Source organism: Mauremys mutica, chromosome 13 (genome assembly GCF_020497125.1).
Source record: "Mauremys mutica isolate MM-2020 ecotype Southern chromosome 13, ASM2049712v1, whole genome shotgun sequence".
NCBI lineage: Eukaryota > Metazoa > Chordata > Testudines > Geoemydidae > Mauremys > Mauremys mutica.
Window position 1 is genome coordinate 47,497,707 of NC_059084.1, and position 20,350 is coordinate 47,518,056.

Genomic DNA, 20,350 nt, shown 5'->3' on the forward strand with positions numbered 1-20,350 from the left:
GTACATTGGCCAATATGGACAGTCTCTGTGCAAAAGAATAAACGGACACAAATCAGTTGTCAAGAATTATAACATTAAAAAACCAGTCGGAGAACACTTCAACCTCCCTGATCACTCAATTACAGACCTAAAAGATGCAATTCTTCAACAAAAAAACTTCAAAACCAGACTCCAACAAGAGACTGCAGAACTGGAATTAATTTGCAAGCCTGACACCATCAAATTAGGCCTGAATAAAGACTGGGAGTGGGTGGGTCATTACACAAACTAAAAACTATTTCCCCATGCTAATTTCCCCCCTAAGGTGCCACAAGTACTCCTCATTCTTTTTAAATGAAATAGTATTTTTTCAATTCACCTAATAGAAGTATGGGAGTGCAATCTCTTTATCGTGGAAATTGAACTTACAAATGTAGAATTATGTACTAAAAGCTGCATTCAAAAATAAAACAATATAATGTTTTAGAACCTACAAGTCTACTCAGTCCTACTTCTTGTTCAGCCAATCACTAAGACAAACATGTTTGTTTACCTTTATGGGAGATACTGCTGCCCACTTCTTGTTTACAATGTCACCTGAAAGTGAGACCAGGCATTCTCATAACACTGAGTTATCTGCAATTAATGAACAGCCTAGTGTATATTAATAAGGGGCATAACAGAGAAGGGAAGGGGTAGCAGTCTCCATAGATTTCCTGTGTCACTTTCGGCAAGCCCCTTGGGGGCAGTTTTTCAAAAGAATTTAGGCACCCAAAGATGCAGATAAAGATTTACTAATGTGTCTAATCAGGCCAGAAACCCAACTTCCCCTGACTTTCCTAATGACCCTGTGACATTATCTGATTAAAATATGACTATATAGTTCATTGTTGCAACCACTGTTACATATTTGCAGCAAATCTTGTACAAAGGTTGTCGAGTGGTGTGTATATGAAAAGGTTTGATTTGTTGATTATGATTATGCTATCTGTATGCAAGTATCATTTTTGTATGTGACATTATAAGTATTGGGGGGCTCTATACTTGGATTTCAAATGTTTGCTCCTGGGGCAATGCCCACCAAGTTATTACCCAGAACACCTTGGAGCAGGGGAGGGCAAACTTTTTGGCCTGAGGGCCACATCAGGTTTCCAAAATTGAATGGAGAGCTGGTTAGGGGAGGCTGTGCCTCCCCCAACAGCGAGGCGTGGCCTGGACCCCGGCCCCTATCTGACCCCCCGCTACGTCTTGCCCCCTGACAGCCCTCCCAGGACTCCTACCCCATCCACCACCCCCCTGCTCCCTATCCCCTGACCACTCCCGGACCCTCTGCCCCTGACTGCCCCTCCCCACCCCAACCAACCCCACCTCCTTCCTGACTGCCCTCCTGGGACCCCTTCCCCCATTCAACCACCCCTGTTCCCCACCTTCTGATTTCCCCGACCCCTGTCTACACCTCCACCCCCTGACCACCACCCTGAACTCCCCTGCCCTCTTACTGCACCACCCAGAGCACCGGGTCAGGTGGCAGCATGGCAGCTGTGCTGGCCAGCCGCCCAGAGCATTGCGCCGGTGGCACAGCGAGCTGAGGCTGCAGGGGAAGAGGAACAGCAGGGGAGGGGCCGGGGGTAGCCTCCTGGGCCAGGAGCTCAGCGGCTGGGCAAGGGGGTCTCGCTGGCTGGGTGTGGCCCGAGGGACATAGTTTGCCCACCTCTGCCTTGGAGGGACTATTCAAATTGACTGATCCATGCAAAGAACATTTAACTAACAATGGACCATGGGAGACGCCCATCTACACTTAATGAAATGTCCTGCTCTGACTAGGCGAAATGCATGGACATGGGATTTGCCCACCATGTGACTCCAAACGCCATCTTGTTGCTGTGATTTTCCACAGTAAGAAAAATGGGATGCCCTCCACATGGCAAAAGCTATGAAAGGCCCTGGAAACCCCTCCATTTTGTCTTCAATCCTGCTTCTTACCTCTGGAGGAACCTTGGTACAAACTGAAGCTCTGAACAAAGGACTGAATGACCCGTCGCAGCTGTGGATGTACTCCAGAGACTTGACTTAAGCCAGCAGTTTATTCCAACACTGCTACAAGCCTGAACCAAGAACTTTACCATCACTGTATGGAATTGATTCCTTTAACCAAATTTAACTCTCACCTTTCTTTCTTTTTATGCATAAACCTTTAGATTTTAGATACTAAAAGATTAGCACTAGTGTGATTTTTGGGTAGGATCTAAGTTATATGTTGACCTGGGTGTGTGGCTGGTCCTTTGGGATCAGAAAAACCTATTATTTGATTAAATTAGTTGTAAAGAACCACTCATCTCTGAATCCAGTGGTTTTGGTGGTGATATCAGAACTGGAATGCCTGAGGAAACTGCCTTTATGTTTTCTTGTTAGCCAGTGTGGTGAAACAGGAGTTTAATTTTGTGGCTGGTTTGGTATATCTTATCAAAGAGTAACCAGCAGTTCTGGGTTGTGTTTAGCCTATTTCTCAGCAGTTCATCATGAATTTGGCATTCTCAGTTATAGAATATCAGGGTTGGAAAGGACATCAGGAAGTCATCTAGTCAAACTTCTGCTTAAAGCAGGGCCCCTTCCCAGACACATTTTTTCCCCAGATTCCTAAATGGCCCCCTCAAGGATTGAATTCACAACCCTGGGTTTAAGTAGGCCAATGCTCAAACCACTGAGCTCTCCCTCCCCTGCTAAGGGGCACTTTCACTCCCTCAGTCTCTTTTGGAAATATCCCTGGGTGTCTGTGTCTTTAAGCACCTAAGATTTTCTTAAAGGTATCTAGGTACTTAACACTTGTTGAAATGATGGAGATTTGGGGACCTCGGTAGTTTTTGCAATCTCACTAGATGCCTTACTCCCTTTACAAATCTGGCCTTTCATCTTTTTATTATACCTCAGTTCTCCATCTTTAAAATGGAGATCAAGATAGCTCTCTACTCTGAAGGGCTTTATAATGTTACAGTTATTAATCTTTATGAATCTCCCCCATACTACAATGAGGGGAACTAAAATGGCTGCACTGAGTTATTCCAGCTATGCCCCAACTAAGTGACTGGTCTGGAAATCATGAGATCTGGGTCTAATTCCCAGACTGGTGTGTCTTTGGGAAAGGCACTTAATCTCATTGGGGGCCTCCATCAGTACAAGGGAGTTATTCTATTTCCGTCCCTGACAGGTGTTATAAGGGTAAAGGAATTAAAGTATTGTGAGCTACTCGGGTGCTATTGTGATAGGGGGAACATATAAGTACATATATTGAAATTCATTTGATTTTGGTGCCTAAGCTCTATGGAGAACCCCAGACCCTAGAGGAGATGCAAATCCATAGCGCTATGTTCACATTATTCTATACTTTTCCGATTTACTGATTATGTCTGAATTTATCACTCATGGTGAAAGCAGAAGGTAAACATGATGTGTAGCACCCAGAACAATGGTACAGTGAAACAAGTGGGATTTGTCTATATAAAACCATGAATAATAGCCATGTGTTTTGTTATGAAATGTTCCACAGAGATTAGTTCTATCTGTCATGCAGGGATACATTTGTGTGGTTACACTGACTAACTCAGAATCCGGTAGGAGAAAGTGAAAAGTCAGGCTTTCATCTACCCACTTCTCTCTCTCTCTGTTCCTGGCTGCCTGCAGCAGATGTTATCTCCCGTCACACTCCTGTGCAGGCTTGCTCAGTGCGTCGGGCACGGGTGGCAGGGTCTGAGCTGACTGTGGGCAGGACGGATTTTGCGTGAGTGCTCTGTGCTGTCTAACAGTAACAAGTGGTGGTGTCTGCAGCTTCCATGTTGTTCAATTGCAAATAGAGCTGGCCTTTAGCACTTTCTCTGGTGATGCTGTTTCGATCTGTATCCAATTTCTCCACTTATCCAGATCAATCCCAATGACTCCAGCTCCCTTTCCAGGAGGCTGCCGGATCCAGCTCCAGTTGTTATAATCAACAGAGGTACCATAAACAGAATAAGTACGTTTGGCAGGCTCTGTGGGCTTCACCTGCTCTGTTCCCCACTGCTCCAGCCGGATTGCTAATACTAATGGATAAGTGGTTTCCAACATTCCCAATGAGATGAGAAGCCTGGGTTTAAGTTGAACACGCATCAAAACACATATTTAACTGAAAACATTTGGGTAAAGCACAATGGGCTAGATTTTCAAGCATGTTTGGGCACCTAAAGGTGCAAGCAGGTGCCTAGAGGTTAGACGCCAAACTGCTATTGACAGTCAGTGGGAGTTAGGCATGTAACCAGGGCCGGCTCCAGATCCCAGCGCGCCAAGGGCGTGCTTGGGGCGGCGTCCCACGGGAGGGCGGCAGGCGGCTCCAGTGGACCTCCCGCAGGCGTGCCTGTGGAGGGTCAGCTGGTCCCGCGGCTTCGGTGGAGCATCCAGGCACGTCTGCGGGAGGTCCACCGGAGCCACGGGACCGGCGACCGCCAGAGCACCCCCCGCAGCGTGCCGCCCTGCTTGGGGCGGCGCAATTCCTAGAGCCACCCCTGCCCCCACCCATACCTAGCCCCCCCTCTGCCCTGATGCCTCCAGCCCCCAGCGCTGACTCCAGCCCACCCCCAGCCCTCTGGGTCCTGGCTGCTGGCCCTGCACAATCCGCTGCTGGTCTGGGGTTCTGGCTGATGGATCCTTGCCAGCCGGGGTCCTGGCCGCAGGCCTCGCTCAGCCTGCTGCCGGCCTAGGTGAACAGAACCCCAGACCAGCAGGGGGCTGAGCAGGCCGGCGGCGTAAGATCAACATTTTAATTTCATTTTAAATGAAGCTCCTTAAACATTTTGAAAACCCTGTTTATTTTACAATACAACACTAGTTTACTTATATAATATATAGACTTATATAGAGAGACCTTCTAAAAACATTAAAATGTATTACCGGCATGTCAAACCTTAAATTAGAGTGAATAAATGCAGGGGCGGCTCTAGAAATTTTTCCGCCCCAAGCACTGAGGGTCCGCTGGTCCCGTGGCTTCAGTGGACCCTCTGTCCCGTGACTTCAGCAGACCCTCCTGCAGGAGGTCCACCGAAGCCACGGGACCAGGGACCCTCCGCAAGCAAGCCGTGGAAGGCAGCCTGCCTGCCGCCCTCGCGGCGACCAGCAGAACGCTCCCAGTGGCTTGCTGCCCCAGGCACGTGCTTGGAGCGCTGGTGCCTGGAGCCGCCCCTGAGTACAAGCTTTGCTCAGAGATAATATCACGGCTAACCTGGTGGCTGAACTTTGTGACTTTGTCCTCACCCACAACTATTTCACATTTGGGGACAATATATATCTTCAAGTCAGTGGCACTGCTATGGGTACCCGCATGGCCCCTCAGTATGCCAACATCTTTATGGCTGACTTAGAACAACGCTTCCTTAGCTCTCGTTCCCTAACGCCCCTACTCTACTTGCGCTACATTGATGACATCTTCATCATCTGGACTCATGGAAAAGAAGCCCTTGAGGAATTCCACCGTGATTTTAACAATTTCCATCCCACCATCAACCTCAGCCAAGACCAATCCACACCAGCAGTACATTTCCTAGACACTACTGTGCTACTAAATGATGGTCACATAAATACCACCCTATACCGGAAACCCACTGACCGCTATACTTACTTACATGCCTCCAGCTTCCATCCCGGACACACCACACGATCCATTGTTTACAGCCAAGCTCTAAGATACAACCGTATTTGCTCCAATCCCTCAGACAGAGATAAACACCTACAAGATCTCTATCAAGCATTCTTAAAACTACAATACCCACCTGCTGAAGTGAAAAAACAGATTGACAGAGCCAGAAGAGTACCCAGAAGCCACCTACTACAGGACAGGCCTAAAAAAGAAAATAACAGAACACCACTAGCCATCACCTACAGCCCCCAACTAAAACCTCTCCAGCGCATCATCAAAGATTTACAACCTATCCTTAAAGATGATCCCTCACTCTCACAGATCTTGGGAGACAGGCCAGTCCTCGCTTATAGACAGCCTCCCAACCTGAAGCAAATACTCACCAGCAACCGCACACCATACAACATAAACACTAACCCAGGAACCTATCCTTGCAACAAAGCCCGATGCCCGCTCTGTCCACATATCCATTCAAGTGACACCATCATAGGACCTAATCACATCAGACATGAAATCAGGGGCTCGTACACCTGCACATCTACCAACGTGATATATGCCATCATGTACCAGCAATGCCCCTCTGCCATGTACATTGGCCAAACCGGACAGTCTCTATGCAAAAGAATAAATGGACACAAATCTGACATCAGGAATCATAACATTCAAAAACCAGTGGGAGAACACTTCAACCTCTCTAACCACTCAGTGACAGACTTGAAGGTGGCAATTTTGCAACAAAAAAACTTCAAAAACAGACTCCAAAGAGAAACTGCTGAACTTGAATTAATATGCAAACTAGACACAATTAACTGTGGCCTAAACAGAGACTGGGAATGGTTGGGTCATTACACTAATTGAATCTATTTCCCTATGTTAAGTTCTCCTCAAACCTTCTATGGGCCATCTTAATTATCACTTCAAAAAGTTTTTTTTTCCTCCTGCTCACGATAGCTCATCTCAATTGATTAGACTCTTCCTGTTGGTATGCATACTTCCACCTTTTCATGTTCTCTGTATGTATAAATATCTCCTGTCTGTGTGTTCCATTCTATGCATCCGAAGAAGTGAGCTATAACTCACAAAAGCTCATGCTAAAATAAATTTGTTAGTCTTTAAGGTGCCACAAGTACTCCTGTTCTTTCTGCGGATACAGACTAACACGGCTGCTACTCTGAAACCTGTCAGAGAAAAGTGTAACCCTAATCTCTCCTATACACAACACAGAAGCCATCTATTCTAAACAGCAGGAGTACAAGCTGCAGACTCTTCAAAAGACATTAAAAAGCTATAAATTTATTGTCTTCATTATATTCTTTTTTCAGCAAGAGTCCAAAAAGACTGAATATCTTAGAAAATATAGAAGATACACTGTTACCGAAGTTCAAATTAGTCCAACCTGGGAAAACCCTCTGGCTTTCTCATGAGCGATCCTTGGCTGTTGTCTTAAAATTATTCCAGCCGTTATTACTGGCTTTGGAAAGTATCTACCAAGATGGGATGGATCTAAGGAGTGAGGCTGGTGGATCATTTTTGCTACTATGTTCAGAGAAGACTATTGCCATTCTCTCTCTCATAAGTCTACTGTTGAAACCACTTGGATCATTAAACAATGTCATCCAGGCATCTGCTACAACAGTAGCAGATCTTTGTCCAGCCATAGAAGCTACATTTGGATCAATCAGAGAGCTAGCCATTGAAAAAGTACTGGAAGAAGCAAAGACTTCAGTCCAGAAGTTGACTAATGAAGTCATTTATATTGAATTCTTAAAGGAAGAGGGCAAGAAGTGTTTGTTAAGGCTACTGAAACATTACACAGACTTGATTATTAAAAATCTACAACAACGACTTCTAGATTCTATTCAACCTCTATGTAACTTTTACAGACCCCTGTCCTATAAAACACTAACAGTTGAGTGGAGTGAGGCACTACCAGCAATAGGGCTGCCATGTGCTCAGGACAGAATAGAGAATTTGAACACAGAGTGGAATATCATAGGACGAATGAATGAAGCTTTGACTTCAACTTCTTTTTTATCATCACTAGTGGCTTGAGACAATCTTTATGCCATGTTTCCTGGGATGAAAGAAGTAGGAACTCATCTCTTGCTACTCCCAGTCACAACAGCTACAGGTGAGGGTTGTTTTTCATCATTGAATAGAATTTTGTGTTCAGAAAGAGGTCGCCTTCTGTCTGATGATGTGAATGAACTAATGAGCATATCAGTTGAAGGAATGGAAGTACCGGACACATGAGAAGCCACAATAGATGAATGCATTCCAGTCAAGAAGTTCATTAACAGAGTTGTGCAAAACTATAACAAGAAACCAAGAAGGATGTAGACTTAGCACTTCATAGAAGGCTTGAGTAGCCAACTTTACTTTGTGTGATGATTTTAAAACATGAGTTAAATCTAATAAAATGGTCATGAAACATTTTCAGTTCTTACTATGGTGTCATTCAGCCCAACTTCACCCTCAAGGTCCCACCCCCCATTGGCTCTGACCCTCCCTGTAAATTCAAACCCTCCCTCCCAAATTTCAATTACTGGGGAAACACTGATGATGTCTGTCATAGGTCTTACCCCCACTTAGAGCTGTTGGGTTTCAATGTGGGGACCTGCACTGGTTTCCCTCTAAACTAAAATCCTAGTTTAGATCTAGTAAAAGCTGCCACCACTCAATCAGGTATGTGGATTGAGACACAGTCCTTCCCCAAAATCCTAGGGGATTCCAAGAGCCCCAAATCCATGGAGTTCTTACACCCGGGAGAAATAAACCATTCCCCCCTGCTTCCTCCCCCCTCCCTTTTCCTAGGAGAGACACCGGGATTTAACTACAGAGGGATACCTCCCCCTCCCCTTTCCCTGAGAATCCACCCAAAGAAAGATCAACCAAGTCCTTAATAGAAAAGAATTTATTAAAGAATAAAAAGAAAAGTCACTGTCTCTGTAACCAAATTGGAACAATATACAGGGTCTAAACTTATCAATCTCTGGAGAGAATTCCCCCTCCTTTCTTTCTCAGTAAAAGCAATCAGAGTACAGACTTAAAAGAAATTCTATAGCAAAACACAGAATTGCAAATACAGAAATAAAAGTATAAGAATACTAGTTCCTTGCTAATACTCACTAGCTTGAATAGAAGAATTTGTTGCAGAAACCTGGGAGGACTTGATTAAGATGTCTGGACTCTCTTAATTCCCAAGAGAGACTCTCTAAGAAACAAAGAACAGGAAAAAAAAAAAACCTCCACAGGGATTTGAAAATATCTTGTCCCTGATTGGTCCTCTGGTCAGGTGTCCACAGGTACTGCTTGTTAACCCTTTACAGGTAGACAAAAACCTTAACCCTTAACTAACTGTTTATGACACCCCCCCCAAATCGCCAACAGTGGGAACCACTGGCGGTGATTTCCTCCTAGAACTGTAAAATAAACAGATTACTGAAACACATGCAGTATTACATATTCTACTAAGCCTGTAAACATGTGAAGAACACTTTTTAACCACTTGATTCTGGGAAACTTTCACGAGAGAGTGCATCAGCAACTTTGTTGGAAGCTCCTGAAATGTGTTGAATTTCAAAATCAAAGTCTTGGAGAGCTAAGCTCCAGCGGAGAAGTTTCTTGTTGTTTCCCTTGTTAGTATGAAGCCACTTTAGTGCAGCATGGTCAGTTTGTAGCTGGAACCGCCGTCCCCAAACGTATGGTCGTAGCTTTTGCAGGGCATACACAATGGCGTAACATTCTTTCTCACTGATGGACCAGTGGCTTTCCCTCTCAGACAGTTTCTTGCTGAGAAACATGACAGGATGGAAGTTGTGATCCGGTCCTTCCTGCATTAGAACTGCTCCTACCCCACGTTCAGATGCATCGGTGGTAACTAGGAAGGGTTTGTCAAAGTCTGGGGCCCTTAACACAGGGTCAGACATGAGCGTCGCCTTAAGCTGGGTAAAGGCTTTCTGACACTCATCAGTCCACTTCACAGCATTTGGCTGCATTTTTCTGGTTAGATCAGTTAGTGGGGCAGCGATTTGGCTGTAGTGTGGTACAAATCGCCTGTAATATCCGGCCAAGCCTAAGAAGGATTGGACCTGTTTCTTTGACCGTGGGACAGGCCAGTTTTGGATAGCCTTCACCTTGGCCTGTAGAGGGTTAATGGTTCCTCGACCCACCTGGTGCCCTAGGTAGATCACTCTGTTTTGGCCTATTTGACACTTTTTGGCCTTAACAGTTAGTCCTGCCTGCCTGATGCGCTTAAAGACCGTTTCCAGGTGTTCTAGGTGTTCGGGCCATGAGTCAGAAAAAATGGCCACATCATCGAGGTAGGCAACTGCACATTCTCCCAACCCTGCTAGTAGACCATCTACCAGCCTTTGGAAGGTGGCGGGTGCATTCCGCAGTCCGAACGGAAGCACATTAAATTCATACACCCCTGCATGGGTGATGAACGCAGATTTTTCTTTGGCGGGTTCATCTAGTGGTACTTTCCAGTACCCCTTGGTTAAATCTATTGTGGAGATGAACTGGGCACGTCCCAATTTCTCCAAGAGCTCATCGGTGCGTGGCATTGGGTAGTTGTCTGGGCGAGTAACAGCATTAAGCTTTCGGTAGTCCACGCAAAAGCGTATTTCCCCATCTGGTTTGGGAACTAGAACCTCTGGAGATGCCCATGCACTGGTAGAAGGGCGGATGATACCCATCTCCAGCATGTTTTCAATCTCCCGTTTTATAGCAACTTGGGCATTAGGTGACACCCGGTAGGGTGGTGTTCTAATCGGGTGAGCATTACCTGTGTCAATGGTGTGGTACGTTTGCTCAGTCCGTCCTGGGTTGGCTGAGAACAAAGGACCGAAGTGAGTGCACAGCTCCTTGATCTGTTGCCGCTGTAGACGTCCCAGGGTTGTGGAGAGGGTCACCTCTTCCACACCACCATTTCGTTTTCCTTCGTAGTAGACACCTTCAGGCCACTCAGCGTCATCTCCTCTCTGGGCTGTAAACTGACAGACCTGGAATTCTCTGGGGTAAAAGGGCTTTAAAGAGTTAACATGGTACACTTTAGGTTTTAAGGAGGAATTAGGAAATGCAATGAGGTAGTTAACAGCTCCCAGGCACTCCTGGACCATGAATGGTCCTTCCCATGACGCTTCCATCTTATGGGTCTGTAGCGCCTTCAAAACCATGACCTGGTCTCCTATCCTGAAGGAACGCTCTCTGGTATGTCTATCATACCAGACCTTTTGCTCTGCTTGAGCATCCTTTAGGTTTTCTTTAGCAAGGGTCAAAGAGTGTCGGAGGGTGTTTTGTAGGTTGCTTACAAAGTCTAGAATGTTAGTTCCGGGAGAAGGCGTAAACCCCTCCCATTGTTGCTTCACCAACTGTAATGGCCCCTTAACCTCATGGCCATACACAAGCTCGAATGGTGAGAATCCTAAACTGGGATGTGGTACAGCCCTGTAGGCAAACAGCAAGTGCTGCAACACTAGATCCCAATTATTGGAATGTTCATTTACGAATTTACGGATCATGGCCCCCAAAGTCCCATTAAACCTCTCCACCAGGCCATTGGTTTGGTGGTGGTACGGGGTGGCAACCAAGTGATGCACCCCATGAGCTTCCCACAGGTCTTTCATGGTCCCTGACAGGAAATTTGTTCCCAAATCTGTAAGAATGTCGGAGGGCCAACCTACCCTGGCAAAAATGTCAGTTAAGGCCTGGCACACAGTTTTAGGCCTGGTGTTGCCTAGAGCTACTGCTTCCGGCCATCTGGTAGCAAAGTCCACAAAAGTCAGTATGTACTGCTTTCCTCTGGGGGTCTTCTTTGGGAAAGGACCCATAATATCCACAGCTACTCGCTGAAATGGGACCTCAATTATGGGAAGTGGCTGGAGAGGGGCCTTGATCTGGTCTTGAGGCTTTCCTACCTTTTGGCATACCTCACAAGACCGGACATACTTGGCAACGTCCTTGCCCATCCCCTCCCAGTCGAAGGACCTTCCCAACCTGTCTTTGCTTCGGTTCACCCCAGAATGGCCACTGGGATGATCATGGGCTAAGCTTAAGAGCTTTTCCCGGTACTTAGTTGGAACCACCAACCGTTTTTGAGGATGCCAGCCTTCCTGGTGTCCACCAGAAAAGAAGCTCTTTATATAAAAGTCCTTGTTCTACAACAAACCGGGATCGGTTAGAAGAGCTGAGAGGCGGTGGGTTGCTCTGTGCCACCGCCCAAGCTTTCTTAAGGCTGTCATCTGCTTCCTGCTCAGTCTGGAACTGTTCCCTTGAGGCTGGAGACACCAGTTCCTCCATAGACTGTGGACTTGGGCTTGATCCCTCTGGAAGCGATGTAGGTGAAGAGGTTGTTTCTGTTGACTGTGGACCACTCTCCGCTGGTGCACAAGGTGATATTTCAGGCTCTGGCTGAGCCTCTTGGGTAGAGTTGTTTGCTGCTTCTGCCAGTTCAGGCCCATTGGCGCCCCCTGGCGGTGGAGTTGCAAGCGCTGGCGTCAGTGCTGGCGCTGATTCTGCCGCTGGTTGCTCTTCCAGTTCCGGTCTTGGGACTGGATGTACTATGGCTGTTGTAGTTGTTGGCATGGGATCCGGTTCCACCACCTCTGTCTGGGTCTCTGGTAACACAGACAGGGTCTTGGTGGATGGCTCAGGAACAGGGATGGGTTCGGCACCTCGTCTGGCTTGGCTGCATGTAACCACTCCCACTGTGTTGGGGTGCTCAACGTGGGTGGCCAAGTCTTCCCCTAGTAGCATGGGGATAGAATAATTGTCATAGACAGCAAAAGTCCACTTTCCTGACCAGCCCTTGTACTGGACAGGCAATTCAGCTGTAGGTAAGCTTACCGATTTTGACAGGAATGGAGAAATTTTGATTTTGACCTCTGGGTTGATGAATTTGGGGTCCACGAAGGCTCGGTGGATAGCTGACACATGTGCTCCAGTGTCTCTCCATGCGGTAACCTCCTTTCCATCCACTCTCAAAGTTTCCCTACGGTGTGAGGGTATTTGAGAGACATCTAGGTCTGGGTTTCTCTGGTGTGAAGGTGCAAGGAGTTCCACTCGGTTTAGGTTCTTTGGGCATTTGGCTTTGATATGCCCCAGTTCATTACATTTAAAACATCGCCCTGAGGACGGGTCACGGGGTTGTGCTGGGTTACTGGAGACTGGTGAGGGAGAAGAATAGGTAGTTTGCGGCTTTCCTTGGGTTATAGGTGTGGGCTTGATTGGCCCTCTATGGTAGGGTTTAGTGTCGGTGTGTACCGTGTGAGTTTCGCTTCCCTTGACAGTAGCTGTCTTGGTGTCTGCCGATGCCATCCATCTGGCTCCAATCTCCCCTGCCTCAGTGAGAGTTTTTGGTTTTCCATCTTGTATGTAGCGTCTAATGTTCTCAGGAACACCATCTAGGAACTGCTCCATCAATATCAGGAGGTGTAGTTCGCCTATCTCCTGAACATTGGATCCTGATATCAAGGAAAAATAGTGTTTTTCCAGGTAGGAGGCGTGCTTTGGAAATGACACCTCTGGTTTCCATTTCTGGGCTCTGAAATGCTGACGGGCGTGATCAGGGGTTATGCCCATTCTGTACTTGGCCTTGGTTAGGAACAGTTTATAGTCGTTCATTTTCTCCCTAGGCATTTCAGCTGCCACTAGTAATAATTCTCCGCAGAGCTGTGACCTCAGCTCTACCATGTATTCTGCTTCAGGAATATGGTATCCCATACAGGTCCTTTCAAAGTTTTCTAAGAAGGCCTCAACGTCATCACCTGTCCTGTAGGCGGGAAATTTTTTCCGAGAAGGTTGATCAGTAGGTGGGAGAGGGGTTGGATTGGTTGGCTCCTGCTGCTTAGTCTTTGCTAATTCCAGAGCCTGCCGGTGGGCCTCCCTCTGGCTCTCCATTTGTTTCTCTTGTAACTCCAATTGTCTTCTGTGGTCTGCCTCCTTGGCTCTGTGGTCCGCCTCTTTGGCTTTGAGGTCCGCCTGTTTGGCTTCCATCTCTCTTTTGTGGTTAGCCTCCTCCCTCTTTTGGGCTGCTTCTTCCCTCTTTTGGGCCGCTTCTTCCCTCTCTTTCTCTGCCTCCAGGATTAGTAATTTCACTCGAGCAAGCTCCAGTTGGTCACAGTTGTCAGTCATGTCTGTGGCTTCTGGTGCTGGCTGCACCTCTCTGCAGTCAGGAAACTGTCTGTGTTGCTTGACAGTCCCTAACCCTGCCTATCACTGACTAAAGGAAGAGAAATCAATCCCTTGTATTGCAAACTGTGGTCTGCGAATGTACTGCTTTGTACTGAGAAAGAGGAGGAAAAAAAAAATTCTCTGTCCCCCTCTCTCCCTGAGCTGCTGTACTCAGTAGCCCAGCTGAAAGGCTGCTGCTAACAATACCTGCGAGAAAAGTCTGGTCTATTTCCCTCAGGGATCTGTGTTCTCCTGCCTCCTGAGCATTTGAAAAGACCCAGGAAAAAAAAATCTGGCTTGAGGTTTCCTCTCTCCCCCCCCCAAACCTGTTTTTCCCGCTGGACGGGAATCAGCTCTGACGAGCACTTCCCCCCACCTAGGGAATCCTGAGTGGTACCTCGTATCACAATGGACGAAAGCACCGCTCAGCAGGAGGGCTTTGTAACAGGAAGCCCTGCAAAAAACTGAAAATCCTTCTAACCCTGAAACTGCCTCAGAGTGCCTCTGGTAGAAAAGCCGTGCCTCTCTCTCTGGGTCCGGAAGACCGCTGCCACCATGTCATAGGTCTCACCCCCACGTAGAGCTGTTGGGTTCCAATGTGGGGACCTGCACTGGTTTCCCTCTAAACTAAAATCCTAGTTTAGATCTAGTAAAAGCTGCCACCACTCAATCAGGTATGTGGATTGAGACACGGTCCTTCCCCAAAATCCTAGGGGATTCCAAGAGCCCCAAATCCATGGAGTTCTTACACCCAGGAGAAATAAACCATTCCCCCCTGCTTCCTCCCCCCCTCCCTTTTCCTAGGTGAGACACCGGGATTTAACTACAGAGGGATGCCTCCCCCTCCCCTTTCCCTGAGAATCCACCCAAAGAAAGATCAACCAAGTCCTTAATAGAAAAGAATTTATTAAAGAATAAAAAGAAAAGTCACTGTCTCTATAACCAAATTGGAACAATATACAGGGTCTAAACTTATCAATCTCTGGAGAGAAGTCCCCCTCCTTTCTTTCTCAGTAAAAGCAATCACAGTACAGACTTAAAGAAATTCTATAGCAAAACACAGAATTGCAAATACAGAAATAAAAGTATAAGAATACTAGTTCCTTGCTAATACTCACTAGCTTGAATAGAAGAATTTGTTGCAGAAACCTGGGAGAACTTGATTAAGATGTCTGGACTCTCTTAATTCCCAAGAGAGACTCTCTAAGAAACAAAGAACAGGAAAAAAAAAACCTCCACAGGGATTTGAAAATATCTTGTCCCTGATTGGTCCTCTGGTCAGGTGTCCACAGGTACTGCTTGTTAACCCTTTACAGGTAGACAAAAACCTTAACCCTTAACTAACTGTTTATGACAATGTCATTAAGGGCTGAGGGGCAGGGCTCTTTTATTTCCATGGTGACTCTATGAAATTGTAGAACTTTACTGTGGGCTGGATCCTTAGCTGCACCGTTCACGCTAAGACTGTGATTTCCAAATGTCACATGGATGAAAAAAACAAAACGCGAGTCTCTTTTGAAAGTCCCAGCAGTGCCCACATTTACCTGGTCGCTAGAGTGGGGCTCATTCAGCTCCACCCACTGACACCCGCGGAGAGTCTGGGCGGTGATTTCCCAGTGTCCGTGGGGTGAAAACAATCCACCAGCCGCTTGGGAAAGTCCCGGCGGTGCCACATCCCCAGGCTCAGCGGAGTGGAGTTTGTTCAGGCGCTGGGTGATCTCTGCCCAAAGCCCCGCCCGGACTCTGAATGGCCCATTTCCATATCCAGCCTCCAGCTCTGCGTGCCTCAGTCTCCCCGCTCTGACCCAGGGGCTGGGATAGTTCCCGGCCTCCCGGCGGCGCTGTGGGGAGAAAGGCGATAACCGCGTGTGAAGGGCCGAGACGCCCCGGTGATGGGCCCCACACGGGTTATAATGAACTAATCACCTTCCGCTCCGTTAATCCGCTAAACGTCCCAGTTTGCTGAAAGGGCCAGAGCCTCCCTGGTGTAAATCCGGAGTAACTCGAGTCTAGCGGAAGCAGCTGCGGTGACTTTACACCAGGGGAGGATTTGGCCCCATGAGAAATTCGCTCCATCCGTTGGGTCTGATGCGAACCCCAATGCGCTTGTCCCGTTTACACTGACAGACGCTGTCCTGTGAGTCTGACACCGAGACGGGCCCCGGGAGAGCCAACGTGCCGGGTCAGCGACGGGAGAGAGACTGAGAACAGGACTCACTCCGGATTGGGGTTCACAGATGAAGCGAGGGATCTCTGCACCCAGCGGGGCTCAGGGCAGGAAGGGGACACACGTTGCCCAGGAACGGAAGGGTTAAACTGCCGGGAGGTTTGTGTTACATTCACCCGGGTGCCGGGTCTCCTGTCCCAGCCCGGAGCGGTGTGTGTCACTGCTGCCCCCGCGCGGCTGCCGGGAGAAGCGCGATTCCGCAGCCTGGGTTTTTGTATGATCACAAACCGGTTTCGTGTCACTGTGTCTCCCGCACAGTAATAGCGGGCGGTGTCCTCGGGCTTCAGGCCGGTCATTTGCAGATACAGCTCACTCTTAGGATCATCCCTGGAGATGGTGAATCGGCCTTTCACTGAATCAAGGTAGTATATAGGACTCCCATAAGTGCCTATATAAGCGACCCATTCTAGCCCCTTCCCGGGAGCCTGTCGGACCCAGTTCATCCCGTAGCTGCTGAAGGTGAACCCGGAGGCTTTGCAGGAGAGGCGGAGAGAGTCTCCGGGCTTTTTCACGTCCCCTCCGGACTCCACCAGCTGCACCTGGGACCGGACACCTGGGAATAAAGACAGGCCATTAATATCGGTATAAAAACAGCGGTAACAATATTCTTCTCACTCTGGCAGTTACTCAGAGGAGGAAAATACCTTCCAAAGCTGCTACAGCGAAAATTACAAGGAGCAAAAATCCCATTTTCCCGGGTGTTGGAGGGGAAAGTTCTCAGGGACTGGCTGGTCACTGCACAGACCCAGGGGCTGCGGATTGTGTCTCCGGGTGCAGCCTGGGCAGAGAGAGGCACAGATTTAAACAGGAAACTGTCTCTCTCATTTGCATGCCCCCGCTTTATAAAAGACACACACTCCTGCTGCCAGTGATCTGAGTGACTCGCCCTAGAGCTCCGGGTGCAGGAGTCAGACTGTCCCGTCCTGTGTCTGTGCAGCGCCGGTCAGAGGGCTCTGGGGTCCTGCTGACACTTTCGGACCCCTGCCCTGGGAGGAATGAACAGGTTCATCAAATGACTGTATTTCCCCACACAGGAACCGAGGGCCTGGTTATTGTGAGGTGTTATTTGTGATTCAGGGGGGACTCAGCTCTGGAGCCCCGTTCCACGCATCGAGGGGCACAAGGGCCATGCAATGTCTGGTCAGGGGGGTCAGTATCTGGGGAGGGGTCGTGTCCCAGGGATCCACTGGGCTGGGCCACCCGCTGGAGAGGGAAGATTCCCCATGGCGCGGGGGGGATTGGGGACGGAAGCCCCTTTCCCTTCCCGGCAGTGACCGGCTGCATTGAAATGATCCGTGACACTAGGAACGTGATCGGAGCAAGCCTGGCTCGTGCTTTGGGCCGGGTCAGGGGCCCGCCTGTGGGTGCAGGTGGGAGAAGCTGCGCGGGGGGGGGGGGGGGCGCGAGGCGGAGTCTGAGGACAGAGTTAAGGTTTTGCAGTGGAGCCTCCCTGACATTAGTGGGCCGGGAGCGGCGAGTCTGGGAGATTTTCTGTAGCGGGGAGTCGTGGGAAGATCCAGGCTACAGTGAAGGAAGATGATTCTGCGCGGCTGATATTTATATTCGTGTTTCTTTTCCTGTTCCCAGTCACAGGCCACTTCCCATTTACACTCTTGTAAACTCAGTGGGACTGAAAGAGGTATTATGGTCTATGTTTGTGCTGTGCCTAGGACTATGGGAGCCCAGACTGTAACTGGGAACATCAGAAGGGCCAGACTGGGTCAGACCAAGGGTCCATCCAGCCCAGTGTCCTGTCTCCGACAGTGGCCAGTGCCAGGTGCCCCAGGGGGAGTGAACAGAACAGGCGCTAGGACAGGGGTGGGCAAACTACAGCCAGGGCCGCACAGAGGATTCCAGGGCCTGGGGTCTTGGGCAGTGGGGGGCGATAAGTTGGCGGGGGAGGGTCCTTCCGTTCCGGGACCCTCCCCAATGTGCCCCAAAGACCCACGGCGGGAAGACCCCACCACCGAATTACCACCGAAATGGGACCCGCCGCCGAAGTGCAGCCCCCAGCATGGGTCTTCGGGGCACTTCAGTGGCGGGTCCCTGATGCCCAATTATCGCCGAAGATCCCGCTGCACTCCGGCGGTGGGTCCCTCTTTGGCGGTAATTCAGCGGCGGCATGGGTCCTTCTGTCCCGGAGAGGAAGGACCCCCCGCCAGCGAAGACCGGGAGCAAAGAAGCTCCGGGGGCCTGGGCACTGCGAGAGTTTTCCGGGGCCTCCAGAGCGAGTGAAGGACCCTGCTCCAGGGCCCCCAAAAAAATCTCTTGGGGGACCCTGCTGGGCCCGGGGCAAATTGCCCCACTTGCCCCCGTCTCTGGGCGGCCCTGCTGGGCAGTGATTTCCACATGTCAGTGGAGTGAAAAGAATCCAGGAGCCGCTTGGGAGTTTTTCGTGGGCCCTGGAGCAGGGTCCTTCACTCGCTCCAGAGGTCCTGGAAAACTCTCATGGGGCCTGGGTCCCCAGAGCTTCTTCTTCTCCGCATCTACAGCGCCGGGCGGAAGGACCCTCTGCCTCCGAATTACTGCCGAAGTGGGACCCGCCGCCGAAGTGCAGCCTGGTCTTCGGTGGTAATTCGGTGGTGGGGGGGTCCTTCTGTTCTGGGACCCACCGCCAAAGGGCCCCGAAGACCAACGGCGGGGACCCCCCCCACCGCTGAATTACTGCCAAAGACCAGGCTGCACTTCGGTGGCGGGTCCCGCTTTGGCGGTAATTCGGCGGTGGGGGGTCCCCGCTGCAGGTCTTCGGGGCCCTTCGGTGGCGGGTCCCGGAGAGGAAGGACCCCCCACTGCCGAATTACCACCGAAGCAGGGGCTCCCCGCTGCCAAAGGCCCCTGGAATCCTCTGGGCGGCCCTGGGCTGGCAGCCAGAGGAAGGGGAGTGGCCAGGGGAAGGTCAGTCTCCAGGCTGAGGGCAGACTCCGGGTAGGAGAGGAGATTGTCAGGCCTGCCAGCTCTGTAAATAGTCTCACTGGTGGTGGGAGAACTTGTGTAAATAAAGCCAGGGGTGCTGCACAAAGAGAACCTCCCTGTGCTGTACTGGGGCCGCAGAGGGCCCCAGGAAGAGGGGTGGGCAGGGGGCCCTGTTACAAGGCCAATACCCAGGAGTGTTGCCAGCTTTTCTGCCGCCCTAGCCGGCGGAAGGTCCCACCCCAAAATGCTGCCCCCTCACAGAGGCGGCAGAAGGTCCTGCCTCCGAAATACTGCCACGGTCACTGCCCCCAAATTGTAGAGCTCTAGGCAACCACCTAGGTCGCCTAATAGGTTGCACCAGCCCTACCCATATCCCACCCACCTGGCACAGGCTTCAGTGTCAACAGAAGGGGGAAGGCAGGGGAATCAGGATTGTGCCCTTCTAAACTGCTGCGTGGGGTGAAGAGATTCCTCTGGCTAGGCGGGACACCGTACAGGCAGAGGCCCTTGTGTAAGCAGGGGCGACTATGTTTTTTGTGACCCCAAACACGGCAGTCAGGCGGCCTTCAGCGGCACGCCTGCGGGCAGTCTGGGGTCATGCAGATTTGGCGGCGTTTCTGGGGGTGATCTGCCCATCCCGAGGTTTTGGCTTACCCCGCACCGAATTGCCGCCAAAACCGTGGGACCAGTGGATCTCTCGCAGGCAGGCCACCGAAGGCCACCTGACTCCCGCCCTGACAGCGACCAGCACGCTGCCCCCTGTGGCTTGCTGCCCCAGGCACACACTTGCTGCGCTGGTGCCTGGAGACGCCCCTGTGTGTAAGGCCTCCACACGGGATGAATTTCACCCACAGAGAATTATCCACGGGCTGAGGGGGGAGGTCATCTCTAGATCAGTGACCCCCCTTCCAGTCAATCATCTTCATCAGGGCTCAGCTTTGCCACTGACCTTCCCTCAGGACTCAGCTTCTCCCTTCAATGGGAAAAGGAGGCAGCCTTGCACTGGAGACTGGCTGACCAGAAAGCCCTGGTGAGTCAGTGGGAGCATCGCAGAGTGAGGGCGGATGCACCTGCTCTTTCTCTAAAATAGCCACTGGGCATCTGCTCCCTGCGCTCCCCAGGGGCAGATGGAGTCAGCAGAACCTCTCCCTCCCCTGGCAGTTGTGTGAGATCTCCTTAAGGGGAAATACTTTGTCTCTCTCTCTTCTCATTGCTATGGAGCAAAAGCACCACCCCCAGGAAATCCCTTCCCCGGTCTCTGCAGGATGAAGTTTTTGTCTGAGCCCAGGTCGGCTTCCCCACACTATGTCTATCACACAGTAATACACAGCGGTGTCCTCGGGCTTCAGGCCGGTCATTTGCAGGTAGAAGTTGGCGCTGTCCTTGGGGGCTGTGAA

General features: G+C 49.9%; 1 pseudogene; it reads right to left on the bottom strand.

The window, feature by feature from the left end:
• Positions 1 to 14,513: 14,513 nt before the first annotated feature.
• LOC123348674 lies at positions 14,514 to 16,730 on the bottom strand (annotated as a pseudogene).
• Positions 16,731 to 20,350: the final 3,620 nt, after the last annotated feature.